We start from the raw sequence: 15,528 nt of genomic DNA, 5'->3' as shown, positions 1-15,528 counted from the left end.
TGCTTGAACTGTGAAGGTCATCAGTTGTCACATTGACTTTCACCTTTAACAGCTGTCCCTCAGGACACGAGCAAGAAAACCAAAACACTACCACCAGAATTTGATAATGAATGGCTTTGCGCATGAATTGTAGTGTGGCTGCAGCACTCTCTCTTGGATTATAAACCTAGTTAAACTTTTGATTACGCAGTAAGTAAATGAACGGTTTCTCATCAGGTATTTGTGTCAGCAGAGTGAGACCATCCCATTGTATCTGAAGCGGTAACTGGTGTTCTCCACGTGACATGTAAATAAGCTTGGCCCTGGAAACTGTGCTGTTGGAGTACTGGGTAAGAGGAAGCTTTAAAACAAACAAACAGACAAAAGAAAAAAGCAAACATTAAAACTAGGACTAAAGACCAAAGGCAATGATCAGTCTGTCTCACAGACTGTCACTCAAGTTTGGGAATGTGAGTCGACGCTTATGCACTGAGATCCCCCATAGAGTGGTACCTCTTTCTTTTCAGCCTATCATGACATATTTACAGCTTTGTCTCTCAGCAGTCCCTACTGAGACTCCAGGGATCCACACTGGCCTGTCATGAATGTTATTTTTCTTGTGCTACTACTATTTAGAGCCAACAGAAGATATGCAGCAAGGAATTAAGAGTCTGTGTTAATGTGATTTCCCCGTATATCCTGGATTAGGTTAAACACATTCTTTCTCTCTTTCCCTTTTTCAGCACTGCTTCCAAATGTATATGGTATACAAGTAAGCTTACATTAACTACATCTGTACTAGAAAACTGAACACGTTCTTCAGGATTACAGCTACTGGTTGCAGATAGTTCCTATTCATAGTATTTAACCCTCTTGGGCTCCAAAACAAGATGGTCAGTTACCTGTTCAGAATGGGTCCCTGGTTGGAGTTAATCCCTGAACAGTGCCTGTAAATTATTTGGGAGAATCCTAGTTGGTCCAGGTCTAAAGCCGGCCAGGGACTCTTCTAATACTTTCGGTGCAGACAATGCAGTGCTTGGGAACGTTTCCTCAAAGTATTTTTTATAGACATTGCTGTACAGAACAGAAGAAGAAACTCGAAGTCATACAGAATCCAATATCTAGTGCTTTGGGTTTACAGTGGCCTTCTTTTGTTTGCATTTAAAATCCTCGTCAAAACCATCTTAAAACCCACCAATATCATATCTTACCGGTTTACAAAACTATTCAATGGCTCCTATGAGCACCTTGATTAGCTGTAAGTGTATTATCAAACCTAACTCATCATATTTGGCACAGGAAACACTATGGGTATGTAAATCATACAATCACACCCGTAAATGATACAACCCCTTCTGGTCTGAAGGGGTCTAACTGTTTTTCAGACCTCCACGAAGAAAGAGAAGAGACCTGAGTCTTTCCTAAAGGGGTACCCAAACGGTATCGTTCAGATCTGAAAATGAACCCCGAGTCACATTACAGAGCAAGCCAGTGTTTACAGGTCTTTACTCTAGGGTGGAGTTGCCCATCTCTTGTTCGAGTTTGACAGATGCCACGCTAAGGCCACTGGTTATTGGGTTATTCCAGCATTCACTGCCGATGTAGAGTCGACCTGTTTCTGCTCAGTTATGCAGCCAGGCCACATCACCCCTCAGTTTCACTGTTCTTTCTCAAAACGATACACAGACACAAGGACAGTAGTTTCAAACCTTACAGAGTGGAAAAATGTTCTCTGCTCAGAGGCAAAAAACCCCTATCTCCCTGGTATCATTACTTAGTAGCAATAACTCCAAGGTGTTGAGACCACATTTAGCTTTACGGAATAAAACATAACAAGCTGTCAAAATGTGCATAAATAAATTAGAGTCATTATTCCAGCTTAAGGTTCTGGGGACATAAAAAATCCTCTTGAAGTTCGTTGTGACATATTTTGCAGCGGGAGCCAAGCATTAAAATTACGTCCTGTATACAGAGAGCTGTAAATGCATTCTGTCTTAGGGCCTGGCACTGCGGTGCAGAAATCAACAGGCCTGCCTTGGAATAGAAAATAAAGCAGTCGAGGGCCAATTCCCTGCTCCTGAGCACAAGTTTCATGGCACAGCCCATGTCCATATGGCTAAATTCTGTCCTTCTGCTCACTCCCCAAAGAGGAGTCTTCATCCATATCTGCCTGCTCGGAACAGTGCCTGGCTCACGCTCCTGCCCTAACCCCTATTCAGACACGGTTGCAGAGTGCTGGCTGGCACAGGCAAAGCCACGCAATGGAGTGTGCTAACAGCTAAACACCACAGGTCACCACATGCCACTGCCCCTGGCCCTGCCCAGGTTACTAACACAGACACAGGCTGGGACTTCTGCTAGGATATTACCCTAAGTCATGCTTACCTTTCCATAAGCGACTTCCAGTTGCATAGTAAGAAAGGCAGCAAGTGAGACCCAAAAAAGGCATGAGGAATGAAGACACACATATGTTTCATGTGCACATAAAGGGACATAAAGGAGCTGTACCAGGTGAGACCACAGACCGGTCACACCTCCAATGGCACAGACTCAAGAAAAAGTATGAGACCAGAGTAAGTGTGCAGCGGTGCCTCCCCAGTACAGTCTCCTGCAGCACTTTGTGACGCAGGGAATTCCTGAGCTGAAAGTGGTATCTTGGTATTGAATAGCCCTCTGAGGATTCTTCTTGAAAGAAAACGAACGTCTATTTAAATGCTACATAATTAAAAAGTCAGTGAAAATAGGCTTTAGCAATTTGAATTATAAACAAGGAGCAAACCTATTCACTCAGAAAATGCATTTTACATCAAAAGAACATCAAAAAAGGATGAAGAAGAGTAGTGTCATTAGAAGACAGCATCAAGCTGAAAGCTACAGTCTAAGAGCAAAATGGCGATGACATTGTCACAGAAGGCTTTTGCTTGGGCTCAGTGCACACAAAACAAAACAAAAACAAATTTCATAGCATATTCAAGGCAGAACCTGCTGTGACAGAAATCAAAGCAAATGGCTAATAACTCAGCAGCAAAACGTAGGATCCTTCCTAGTTTGCAAACAACAGTTTTTATAGCAAAGGTTTTTCCTGATTTTTTTGGTATGTCCCTTTAAGGTTTTGAAAAACCCATAGCAGCTGCATCTTTTGGTCCTGATGGGTATTTTTGAGCTACTTGCTAAATCCATATTAGGAGCGGAGGCAGCCGTGGCAGTATGAAGAACTGTTCCATTCCTGAGTGGGAAATTCCATGAGATAAAGCATTCTTGCATTTTGTCCAGCAGAAATACCGTATTTCCACTGAAAATGCCATACTAATAAGCTCACGAGTGATTTTTCTTTTAACATAAATAAGACAGAAAAAATTCTGAGGCTCTCTTTCTCCCCTTTTTTCTTCCCCTCTTTCTTTCTCTTTCTCTTCAAAGTGGGAGCAAGCTGGTCAAAACAAAAATCTAAATATATTCCCCCCACCCCCTAATAATAAAGAAATGGATATTCGCTTACTTTTGCCTTGTTGTATCAAAAGCACACCAAGGGAAAACCATCCTGTTTTCCAAAACCTGTTGGCCACAGACATGAAAGACTCCCTAGAAACACACCTAGCACAGAAAGGTTTGTGCTTGCTCTATGCTAACTCACAGCTCAGGCATAGCCACGCAGGTGTAAGTTTTAACATCCATGATTTGAAACCTCCGAGACTTCTCCTCATCTCCATGCACTTTGTAAACATGACACAAAAGCATTCCAATATTTTTATTTGGTAAATTAGGGAAAGCCTACAGAAATTCATTTGGAGCAGGTGACAGAGCAATTCTGACTAGGACAGAAATCAAGAAGAATGCAAAATCTTCAGCCAAACTTGCGAAGGCAGTATAAGGTGCTGCAATGCAGAATTCCCGCATTCTATATATCATCATCTGATATATATTAGAGGAATGCAGGTTACATCATTTGATTCTGTTCTGCCAAAAATTTCCTCATCTGCAAAACGGTGACAGCAGTACTGCCAACCTCACAGGGATCCTGTGAGGACAATGAACTGCTTTGCAGTGTTCCTACACTGGGCAAATATTAGACGAAGGACAGAGTAGCCCATCACCACCCTATGGCCTCCTCGTATGTCAGAGAGGCATACAGAGCTCTCAGCATGCAAAGCAGCTCTATTCATTCTCACTTGTAAATACTGTTGTGATGGATTATCAGCTACTCAAAAGAGCAAAACACAAGCCCAAGGTTTTGCCAGCAAAAGCTGTGAGCAAAAGCAGTTGGGATCTAGCTGCGATCACTAGATACCAGCCAGGGCAACACAAGAAACACAATATCCAAAGACACACAGGAGTAGGACGGGATCAATTTATCAGCCAACAAACTCGACATAATTACCACTAGCTATAAACATGCTGATTGCAGTACTATTTAAACATAATAAATTAGATTTCCTTTCACCAGGAGGAACAATCTTTGCCCTGGTGCTCTACTGTAGATTGACAGGAAGGTAGGGAACCATGCACGCCACTGGGGAAAGATCTGTGATCATTTTACCTAAACCAGCACTGATCTGGCTTCCTCAGGTCACTAACCACCTTCAGATCAGAACACAACCACTATACTTATGCAAGACATAAAAATACACTGTTTACAGTTATATGTGTAAGATCAAATTAAATAGGGAAAGGGGAGAAGGGTAACGTAGGACAAATGAATCTAATAAAATCATATCAGAATACATTTGGGTTGCAAAGCGTTTAAGAAAAAAATCGGGGGGGGGGGGGGGGGGGGGGGGGGAAGTGTAAAATGACCCTTCAAATTAACCAGTAACTCTATCAAGTCACCCATACAGCAAGGGCTCAATGTTCAATACTAGCTTTATAGGGAAGGGAAGTATTTTCGTGATATGGAAACTATCATGAGGGTAGCGGGTGGCACAAGCCCCTCAAAAACACTGCATTTTCAAAGCAGTTTCAAACATGCTCTCAGAAGGAACAGTTTTATATGACATTGTCCCCAAGCCTCTCACACCCTGTTAGCAATCTCCATGTCTTGGAACATATATGGAAAAAAACAGAGGCATCTCTACAAGGTAACCCTGGAAACAGGCTAATATACAGCAGGGGCAGATTTACAGGAAGACACCATGAGGTTCCCCATTTCTTTTCCCCTCAGCCTATGTTGTGGCAGGAGGAAAGGCAGACATCATAAATACGGGAATCCCCCAAAAAACTAAGAAAGGTTTTTCTGAAAATACTGTGTGTACAAGATTATATCCTACTCCTTTCCCCTCTGGTGGTTACAGTCCAGATTACATAGGCATGCCTTATCACTGAAGACAGACAATTAAATATGGGAACGGCTGTCAAGCAAATGGTCTGCGTTCTTGTGAAACCATTTCACCATTCTTCCACAAACAGGAAAATATTTAGCAAGAGGTGTGCAAACTGGGCACAGATGTAACAGTGCGATTGAAAGGTGGGTGTCATCTGCTGAAAGCAGATCTAGACAGAAAGATTCAGCATGAAAAACGTTTCCTTTGTCCTCCAAACTGAGAATTTTCTTCCTCTGGTCTGAAAATGTTTGTTACATTTATTCTGAAATTTTGAGTGTTTTCTGTTCACACTTCCAACAACGAACTGTCAGCTGCAGTCCCATATTTACAGTAGTTCTCAGAAAAACCTACTGACCACAGCAAAATATTCCTCTGCTTGCTCACAGAGACCAAAGCATTTGAGCCATTGGAAAATACAGCAGAGAATAAAACATTCAGACATTAAAACCCACTTACCCATTTAGTTTCTCTCTAACAGCCCTTCAGAGCTTCAGTTCAGTGACATGAGAAACTCCCAAATCTGGTCAGTCTGAACAGAAAGTACTTTCCAGTAGCTTTGATGTGTTCTGGTGAGATTCTGCATTACTCCAGAAGCTCCAGGGATATATGCTGTAGTAATATATGGGCTGAAATTTGTCTTTACATTTTTGTACCGCTAAAATCCTGCATAATCCTCATTTTGAAGACTTAAGTGAGACTTAAGCAGCGCATAGCCTCATACCAGGTCTTCTTTGTGTTGGCACAAATTTCACCCAGGCAAGACAATATTTGCTCAGGTGCAGTACCTTGGGTGAGAGTTAATCCCTTTCATTTCTGACACAATAGTTATTATGTACAATAACTAATAAAAGCCACTCTTGAGATCGACAACCTACACATTTTCAATTTCCTCTCATGTACTCTAGCCTTTCATAAGCTCCTTTGATCCTGTATAGGTGTCAATCTTTGCGTGCATATAGGTCACAAGAAAGTTCATCTCATGTTAATAGCCTGGTCACCTTCAGATGCATTGATTTGAAGCTATTTCCATTTCCAAATTTATCATCTTTTTTTCAGTCACTGCATTATTCTTAAAGACACCAGGCTACAGGGACTGTGATTTTGCTTGGTCTCTGTATTAAAGAGGAAAAAGTCAAGTCAAATATGAAAGCTTCCTTCTTGCCTGGCCAGTTGGAGACACGTGTACACCATACCCTTCCCTGTCAAGGGAAAGGTGGGCCACCTGAAGCAGGGTTTACTGGGGCTCCTAACCCAGGAGCAATACTCCTAAGAGTGACTGGACAGAAATCACACAAAACGCAGAATCGAATCACGCAGGCTCGGGATGCCTTGTGAAATCTGCACTGAGGACTCTGAATTTAGGGAAAGGCAGGGGGCTGCCTGACACAGGCACCCCTAGAAGAGCTCTGATGAAGGTCCTCCTGCCTTGGGTTTCTGCACGGAGCATGACTGTCTCGTCTTCTCCCTCCAGCCCCCAGAGGCTCAGCACAGCCCTTCGCAAGCACACAAGCTGGACCCTGCCACAGCCTGGACTCCCCCTCCCGAAGTAAGATGTCCTGCACAGTTTTTCCCCTTTTTCCACAAACCACCAGATCAACACACTGAAAGTCCTGTCGTCTTTCCTGTTTCAAACAGGACCAGATGCTGCCAGCGACAGAGTGCAAGGCAAGATGGACTGGACTTAATCTTTTCTGGGAAGGCAAGCCTTATAGAAATGTTTGTTTTCACTCTGCTGTTCAACATTCCAGCTAGTGGGAAGCTTCAGGAACTTGTTCCAATGGCTTGTTTCTCCTGCTCCCCTCCCATGGCAAATTGAAATCAATATTTTTAGATTCTTGTCATTCCCTTAAAGACTCTCTCTCTCCGCCCCCCCCCCGCCCCCCCCCACCTTTCTGAGGTCACACAAACTTTGCTTTGGACTCCAAACTATTAATTTTTCACATTACTCATTTTAGGTGTCTGAAAAGCTTCTTACTCATCAGCCTGTGGAAGGAAGTGTTCCTTTTTGATATTTTTTTTCTTTTTTAAGACAAATAGGAGATACATGTCTCAGCAACAGAAACGGAGTCTCCTCCATGCCATCGCAACAAGGTGGCTCCCAGCCTGATTTGCAGTGTGTGTGTGTGTGTGTGTGTCCCACTTGGTACACACTTGCTGGCTTTGCTTCACACTCACTCAGAACCGTTTATTTCTGTAGACACAGCAAAAAAACTGTGCCAATTAAGGAAATCCAAGATGCCTTTTCATCCAGGTAAAGTAACTGCAAGGAATCACAGTGAAGTTGAACTCATTTCTCAGAGGCCACCAAAGCACCATGCTGCACGTTAACGACTTTTGGTAGCCACAAGCTTAAGCTACACTCTTAGCTAGACCTTAAAAGCTGCAGGGCCCAGCGTCAGCCTCCAGAGCTCAGCAAGGACTCCTGTCAGCAATGCCTGGAAAAGAGATGAGCGTGTAACACAGGAAGTGGCTTGTGAAGCAAGAAGCAGCCTTCCTCATTTACCAAAAGTTCCCTTTTCTGTTCAGCTCCTCTCCCAGACACATTTGGACCAGCAGAGGAATATATACCAGTGCAGCCCTACCTGTCAGCGGGGAAGAATGTTTGTACATCTGATCCCTCTGCCTCTCTACCAGAGCTTTGCTCTTGGATCTCCTCAGGCTCCTGATAACCTCCTGATGTTACCGCAGCTGTTTGTTTAACATAAACCCATAAAATTCTTGAGGTTGCCACATCGCCCTTTTCTCCTGTCCACACCCAGGACCTCCTCATCTTCTGACACACAGTAAACAATTCCCTGCAGGGTCCACATGTATTGTGATAACTAATAAGCCCATTAAAACTTCAGCTCTGACGCACACTATACAGCAAGCTTCAGTGCACTGCTGTCAGGTAAGACTTTGCTGATACATTCAGACTTTACCAATAAAATAATATTTGTGTTCTCACAACCATCTAGTTTCCCAAAATTCCATAGCAAGAGCTACAAAGTCTTTTTAAGAAGGGGGGGGGGGGGGGGGGGAGAATGAAAAAAAGAAAAAAAAAGATAAAATACTTTTCCCCATACAGAATTCAGCAAGTCTAAGCTTATGTAGACAGCGTGGAAAGCATTTTGCAAAGGCAAAAAGCAGATGTTGTCACAAAGCCAGTTTTGTCCTCACCTATATAATTCCTCTGGTTCAGAACAAATCAGATGCAAGTAGCACCATAATCAAGTATTTCTGGTTTGGCCCCTGGGTAGACAGAATACAGCTGAAATCCAGATGATCCACATTTTTTTACATCAGGTAAGCCAGGATCACATACAGGGCAAAACAAAGCAATTTGCAAATGCCCCTATCTAGAATTCAGGTTTGAAAGATATGCTGAGCCGCTTGTGCTTGTTTGGAGACACTCTTAAGTGTCAGTCAGCAAGAAGATCTTTACTTGCTGCATTGCTTCATGCCTACCTGGAACATCCTGTGCAATTGTTTCTACAGCTGGATAGAGCATTCAGGATGTCTGTTTGAGGTACAAGCCCTAGTTCTCCTCCCCTGCGGACACTCAAGAATACATTCTGTGACAGACTGTATTATGCGCAGTTTCTTCATTCTGTTTTCTCTCAAGCTGAGACTACCTTTTTGATAAATACATACGTCTACATTTACACAAATGCATAGACACACAGCCAAAAGAGAGAGAACTGAGCCAATCTGTATTAACAACCTTTGTGTTAATAAATCAAATATCTGAAAGCATTTCTTTGTACATACCTTTCTGTAAGTCCACAGCCTATTTCCCAATCAAAGACAACATGTTGCCCATGCAACAGCAATAAAGCTGTCATACCGCCTTCGGCTGTAACTTGCAATCTGTCTGTATCCAATACTTCACTGAAAAAGAAAAGGTGCAGGCCCTAAATCTGGATGAATTGACTGGCAAAGGGCTGCGCTACCTAAAGTTCAGCTCACTTTTTTCTTGGCAAAAGCATTTAAATCCTCTAATGTAGATTTATGTCATTTTGTCTGGGTGTCTTCCCCACAGAGGCTTCAGAAATTAATCATGCTTCCTCCACAATATCATGGAAAAATCCCTGAGTTACCATGAAATTACTTGCAAATTTTTTTTGCCTCATTTTTTCCACCTCTTCCCTCTCCCCCGAATACCTGTCCCAGCTGAAAGTATCACATATTATGTTTTATTCTTATGGAGAATTTTATCTGTGATAGTTAGCAAGGTTCTGCAAATGATTGTGACTGTAACATCTTCAACATTTCTTAAATTGTTTTACAGACTTTGTTGCTGTTTGGTCAGATTCACAGACACCTGTAAATTCAATATCTTTAGAGATATTTTCCTATTTCACAATTTCAAAAAGTTCCAGACTTGTGATTCATTTTTTGCTATGTTTCATGTTTCATTAGAAGATGCAAAACACCCTGACAAACAGGAACTGAAAAAGAAAATATTGGAACAGGGAGCTGTGTTTGTAAAGATGTCAGTTTAATATGTGCAAAATGAAAGATATTTTATAAAACCTATTAATAAAAAATATTCCCAAGCTAAACCAAAGTCAACTGCAGTATTTCTGCTCTACTTTAAACAATATTGGTTTCATAACTAATTATCTCACAATTACTAATATTTTTCCTTGATGAACTCTGTGCTGCATCATCCTAATGAAAGTGCTGCAAGGTAATACAGCAGTTACATGACAATGCAAATAGGACCCATTCAATTTGCACAAAAAAAGGTTGCAAGGAGCAATTAGCACTTCATTAATATGATATAAAATGCTAATTTGCCATATATCCCAAGTGACTCAAAACTCTTTTCCATCCATATGCACAAATAATAGTTAATATGATGCAGTGTATGTGAACCAGGTTCATGGTGCATTAGCTGGAATCCCTGTGTCAGTTTTTAGTATAATAGCTATTAGTTAATATGAACAGTAGCTCATATTTAACCTATGACAGCGGTGTTAAATGATAAAAGGATCTGTTGGCAGCAATATCTCATAATTCCACCCCTGTAAAGTTCTCCCTTCCTTGCTATCCAGGATGAAGTATTGGAAACTGACTTCTAATCTAATTTATAAAGCAGATTGAAATGAAGTGCTGGTAGCACTCAGCTCGGCTGCTCAGCATTTTGAGAGACAAGATCATTCCTGGTGAATTGCACAGCTCAGGCATTCAAGCACTCACTGGCAGCTTCTAATGATCAAAGTATTTGACTTAAATAATTGATTTATTTATACCAGTAAAGAAGCTCCAGGGGGTTGTGAATATTATGAGATATAATCACACCACTAGGGAATTAGAGACACTCAGATGTGCCTTGTGCCTGCTAATGCCCTGCGGGTGTGATTAGGATATCACACATCAAAGGAATTTGCTCTAAAATTGTTCATATAATAAATTAATAAAAATAATGTATTTAAATAATTCCACTGATTTAACAGGACAGATCTGATGCACGATGCAGTATGCGGAGAACTACAATGAAGTGTGTTGATCTAGGACAGTACAGAAGCCTTGACCAGCTTCAGTTAATGCCCAAGTATTATGCCCAGATCCCTTATGAGGTATTAGCATTGTCTCAAAGCTTACTGTCTGTGATGAGCATTCCCAGAGATTTTAGCCAACCTGCATTGTCTGAGATGGAGTAAAATGGTGCTCTCCTTCAACAAATCCTTTCAGGAAGAGAAATGTTGATTAGCAGTGACATACAAGGCGGTACAGCATGCTCCACGGGCAGGCAAAGCAATGGCTGCAATACCTCATGGAGAACCCAGACTCTTCTGGCCAGACTGCTTAATCAGTTATTTTAACAGCTACCTTAATGGTTTATATGGCTTGACCATCGCAGACTACAAGTATTTTAGTCTTTAACGCACTCCTCACTCCAACATACAAAGACAATAGGGAAGTGTTCTTATTTCAACGGTACTCATAAGAAATTGAGTTACACGGAGACCAACTAACTTGCTCAGGGGAACTCCTGACAGTCTGCAGACCAGGGGATTAAACCTGAACTGACTTTTTGCAGTATTCTTCTATTCCAGAAATACACCAGCTTTTCCACAAGTATATTATATCAACAGGCAATTAACATCATGTTATCTTTAACCTAGCATGGTGCAAAGGAAGTATATAGATATTCCACTTCCAGAAGTACAATCCTTTCCTATATCCCAGGACCCACAGGGAACCATTTATCACAGTAACAGGAAATAAAAGGCATCCTTTTAGAGAGGAGATGTGCATAACCTTTGTAGATCCTTTCAGAGCCATAGAAAGGCATGAAGATGGAAAGCAATATTTGGAGGCAACTTGTGCCTTGGAGAAACTAGTACTCCAGGTGCAAACTGTGATTGCTGTCCTTGGGTTGCAGAAAGAATGAGTGAGTAAGACTCTTTGAACCCATGTCCCAACTCCCCCAGGGTCAGGCCTTGTCTTTCTTATATTGATTTAGTGCCCTCCTAAGACGCTGCAAAAGAACTCCAGAACTGCAATGCTGAAACAAGTCACACAAGTTCTAAGTAAAGAAATCAACAGCAATTACAAATTCCTGCAAAAGTACCATCTCTATCACTGAAATTAGAAAGAGGGAGGCTTAGAGGGATTTGTTCAGGCCTATGGGAAAAGCCTGAGACTGTGTTCAACTTGTCCACATTTAAGCTTCATTCCCGTCCTTGCATACCTGTTCTGGTTTTGGAGCATGCACTGTGCATGCTGGCTGGGCCCATTATCGACTTAAGCCACAGAATGAGGTACCTGGGGACATACCACAAGTCAGATGTCCACCATATCAGACATGTTTATATTACAAGGGTCAGATCTGAAATCAGCTTCAAATGCACACAAAACTCAGTCTCTCTTACTTAACGAGTTCAAAAGAAACTTTCCTGTCTTGGAATTTCAGGATTTAAACTGAGCCTGGCGTCAGCAGTCCACTACCAATTAGCCTGACAGTGCTACATGTAGCATGCTGTGTTGAAAACAAATGTGTGCTTCTTTTTAGTTTTATAAGCTCTTTACCTTTCTTTACCTCATTTTTCCAACATGCACATAATAAATACAGTCTGTCCTACAGCTGCAGTTTCACTGGAGTACACAGAGGACTTTTTTCTCCCCAGCACTAGAGGATACAGCACTGTCCACTCGATGGAATGTGGCGGAGGCTCTATGAGGGTGCAGCCCCCACATTTAGGCAGGGCTGAATCTGCCCATATGCTTTTATAACATGATGTGTATTTGCTTTGTACTACTTATGTCTCTCTTCTGCCTCAGTTCTCACTTTCCAATTTACCCCTGTAGAATCGAATTAAATACAATTACCATAAGGAAACATAAAAACTCAGAAATAATCTTCATATCTAGGCCCACCTCTAAAAAAGAAGTACAAAAAGAAGATCCCTGACATATCTGTCATCATTAGACACAGAGTCATGTCACCAACTCTGACCCCAATTTCAAATTTTTCCTGTTTTCCGTGACTGCCAACTTGAGCTTCAACAGCTACCTGATCTGAGGGAGTCCTGGGCTGACTAGGATATTTCAGATGTGATCCCGGGTTAGATTATGACACGGTTCAATATTTCTGATCCTAAAGATATCCCAATATGCATCCTACAGCACAGCTGCCTGTCAGTAAAAACTGCAAATACCAGCAGTCTACCCTTGAAGCACACTGTCAAGTCTGCAAGCAGCCAGTGAAGATCAAAGATTATTAACATCAGCTCTCAGAACTGAGAGTTTGGGGTTTTTTAAACAGTGTCTGTTTTATTACCTGTATCAGCCATGACCTGTGTGTTGCTCTCAAGGATAACACCACCTTGAGCAAACCAACTACTTAGGACCCCAGTGAAGTGATTCACCAAGAGAGAGCTCGCACCAGAAAGCAGCCCCTGAACATCACAGCAGTGAAAATACCTATTCTTGATTGGAGACAAAAACTGAATGTCAAGGAATATAACACTATTAAAAGCTGAAGCTTTTCAATATGCTAGAATTTTCCGCATTTATTTATAACTGCAAATATTATTTATATCTATACATGAAGGTCTATGAGGGAATATAAAAATCTCTCTGCATACAACAATGCCCTTTGTTTGAGCTGAAGTGGGAGGTGGATAGTATTTCTCAAAACCAAACCTCAGCAATATGGAGGGGCCTGGCATCTACCATTAACGTAACAGCAGCACGCTGACTGGCAAGCCGTGGCTGAGCTCAGAGGCAGCAACATAACTGCATGCCAATACAGGCGTATGAATCACAGGACAAAGGTGATTAAACAGGAGCTTTCATGAGCAGGACCTGGCCTTGAAGGCTCGGTTGTAGTGAATCAAGGATGGTACTAGCTAACACATGGCTCTGATGAGCCAGACCACAGCCAATAGCCTGGGAGCCTGGAGGAATATCAAGACGGGGTGGTAGTGGCTCACCTTCCCAGGGATACAAAGGTGTCATATTTGCACAAGCTGAGTCTCTGACTTGCCTCCATCCTCATCCTCCATTGCAGGAATTCAGTCTGAAGGTAACAGAGACATGAATCATCATGCCAAATAACACCCAAGTGGAAAATGCAAAGTTAAAAAATATCTAGAGTTGTGAAAGAAATATTTCAGGGCATAAGGAACCAACAATAGACTGAGCAAGGGCATGGGCTTTGTAGATGAAAAGCAGGGGGCAGCTGTCCTCCGATGAGTGGCTTTCCCTTCTGCAGAAAGCCACCTTTCCTTACAGCCTCTCTCACTGCCTGAATTCAGTTAGAAGCTGCTCTCCTTCATCCCTGTGGTTCTGTCCCAGGCATTGTGAAATCTTAGTGCTGGCAGTGTTTGCAGCCGTAGGAAGTCAGATATAAGCCCTAGCGCCACCAGTACGCTCCTGGCGATGAAGCCTGGCAGCCCTATCACCAGCTAGGGCCTTCAGCACACAAAAAAAACCAGTTAAATAAACCACAGACTTGGTGATCAGTGACAGACCTGCCTGCTCATTCTGTCAGGAAATTAAATTCCCTCCTTTTGAGCCAGCTGTTAAAGTGCCGCTCTTCTCCGAAAAATACCTGATGTAACATGGCATCCTCTGCCTGAACCAGCCAAGCTCCTCAGCAAAAGTTTCAAATCTGGTACTTAAGTTAGATAACTGAACACACACTTACTCCCCTGCAAAAGAGAAAAGGCTTTTTAGGGGCATTGGCCACTCAGCGGCTCTGAAAGACGAGCAGTATGGGAGATGCAAGTGCCAATGCAAGGCACTGCAGCTCAAAAGTGTCACTCTGGGTACCGATCTCCTGCTCTGGCCACTTCCTAGTCATGGAGGGAGACACCCTACCTCGTGTCGCTGCCTGTTCTATATTCCTCCTCTCCACTTTGTGGGCTGGTTAGGCCTTCATTCTGAGTAGAGGTTCTGCAAACTGAATGAATAAAATGTCAACTACGGAGCCAAATCCAGTCCTTGATGTATGCTTGTAAAGATATAGACAAAACCATCCAGGGAGAAACCAAATGACACATTTCCAGATGAGGTATAAAGAACATTACTTATCTTTTCAGGGCTTTATACTGCTTCTGATAAAATCAGTAGGAAATTTGTCTTTGGTTCCAAAGGGAGTAGAAAGCTGCACTATGTATTTTAAACAGAGTTTGTAAGGTGTTGTGGTTTGGATTTTTGTTTTTTTTTTTTTAAGTCTTGCCATTTTCAATAAACTTACAAAATGAGAAAATCTTCTTTGCAACCAATGAAAAGACAACAAATGCAGAACTCATTACTCCTTAGCAGCCTTTGTACGTCACAGCAGCACTGTTTTGATGAGGGACTGCAATGATTTCTAGTAAAATGTTTAAATCTAACTCCTCATTACTCGAAGTTCCCCACCCCCCTGCCAGCCTGACAGCCTTGGAGCCTGTGAAAGGAGGAATGTAATGAGTATACATTAATGTTATATACTTTCCACAGTTCTTGTTCTGGTGTGACCACATTTATGTATGGAGTAGCTTGAATGTAATCCATCACGATTATACACAGCATTGGCTTCAACATTTCTGCAGGTAGCACCGTCTCCAGACTCTCTTAGCTGTGGCTGTATGAAAGGAACTGAGATGTGGTGACACAATGTTCATTTGTTTTGGTGGCAAGACTCAATTAAAACAACATAACGGGGTTTAAAAAAAAATACTAATCTGTGAAAAAATGTGAAAGTGAGTTAAGTAAAACCTTCAAATATTCCCTTGTTCAGGACAAGCTGTGTGGG

This window comes from Falco peregrinus, chromosome 7 (genome assembly GCF_023634155.1).
Source record: "Falco peregrinus isolate bFalPer1 chromosome 7, bFalPer1.pri, whole genome shotgun sequence".
Lineage (NCBI taxonomy): Eukaryota > Metazoa > Chordata > Aves > Falconiformes > Falconidae > Falco > Falco peregrinus.
This window is presented reverse-complemented; position numbering follows the sequence as displayed.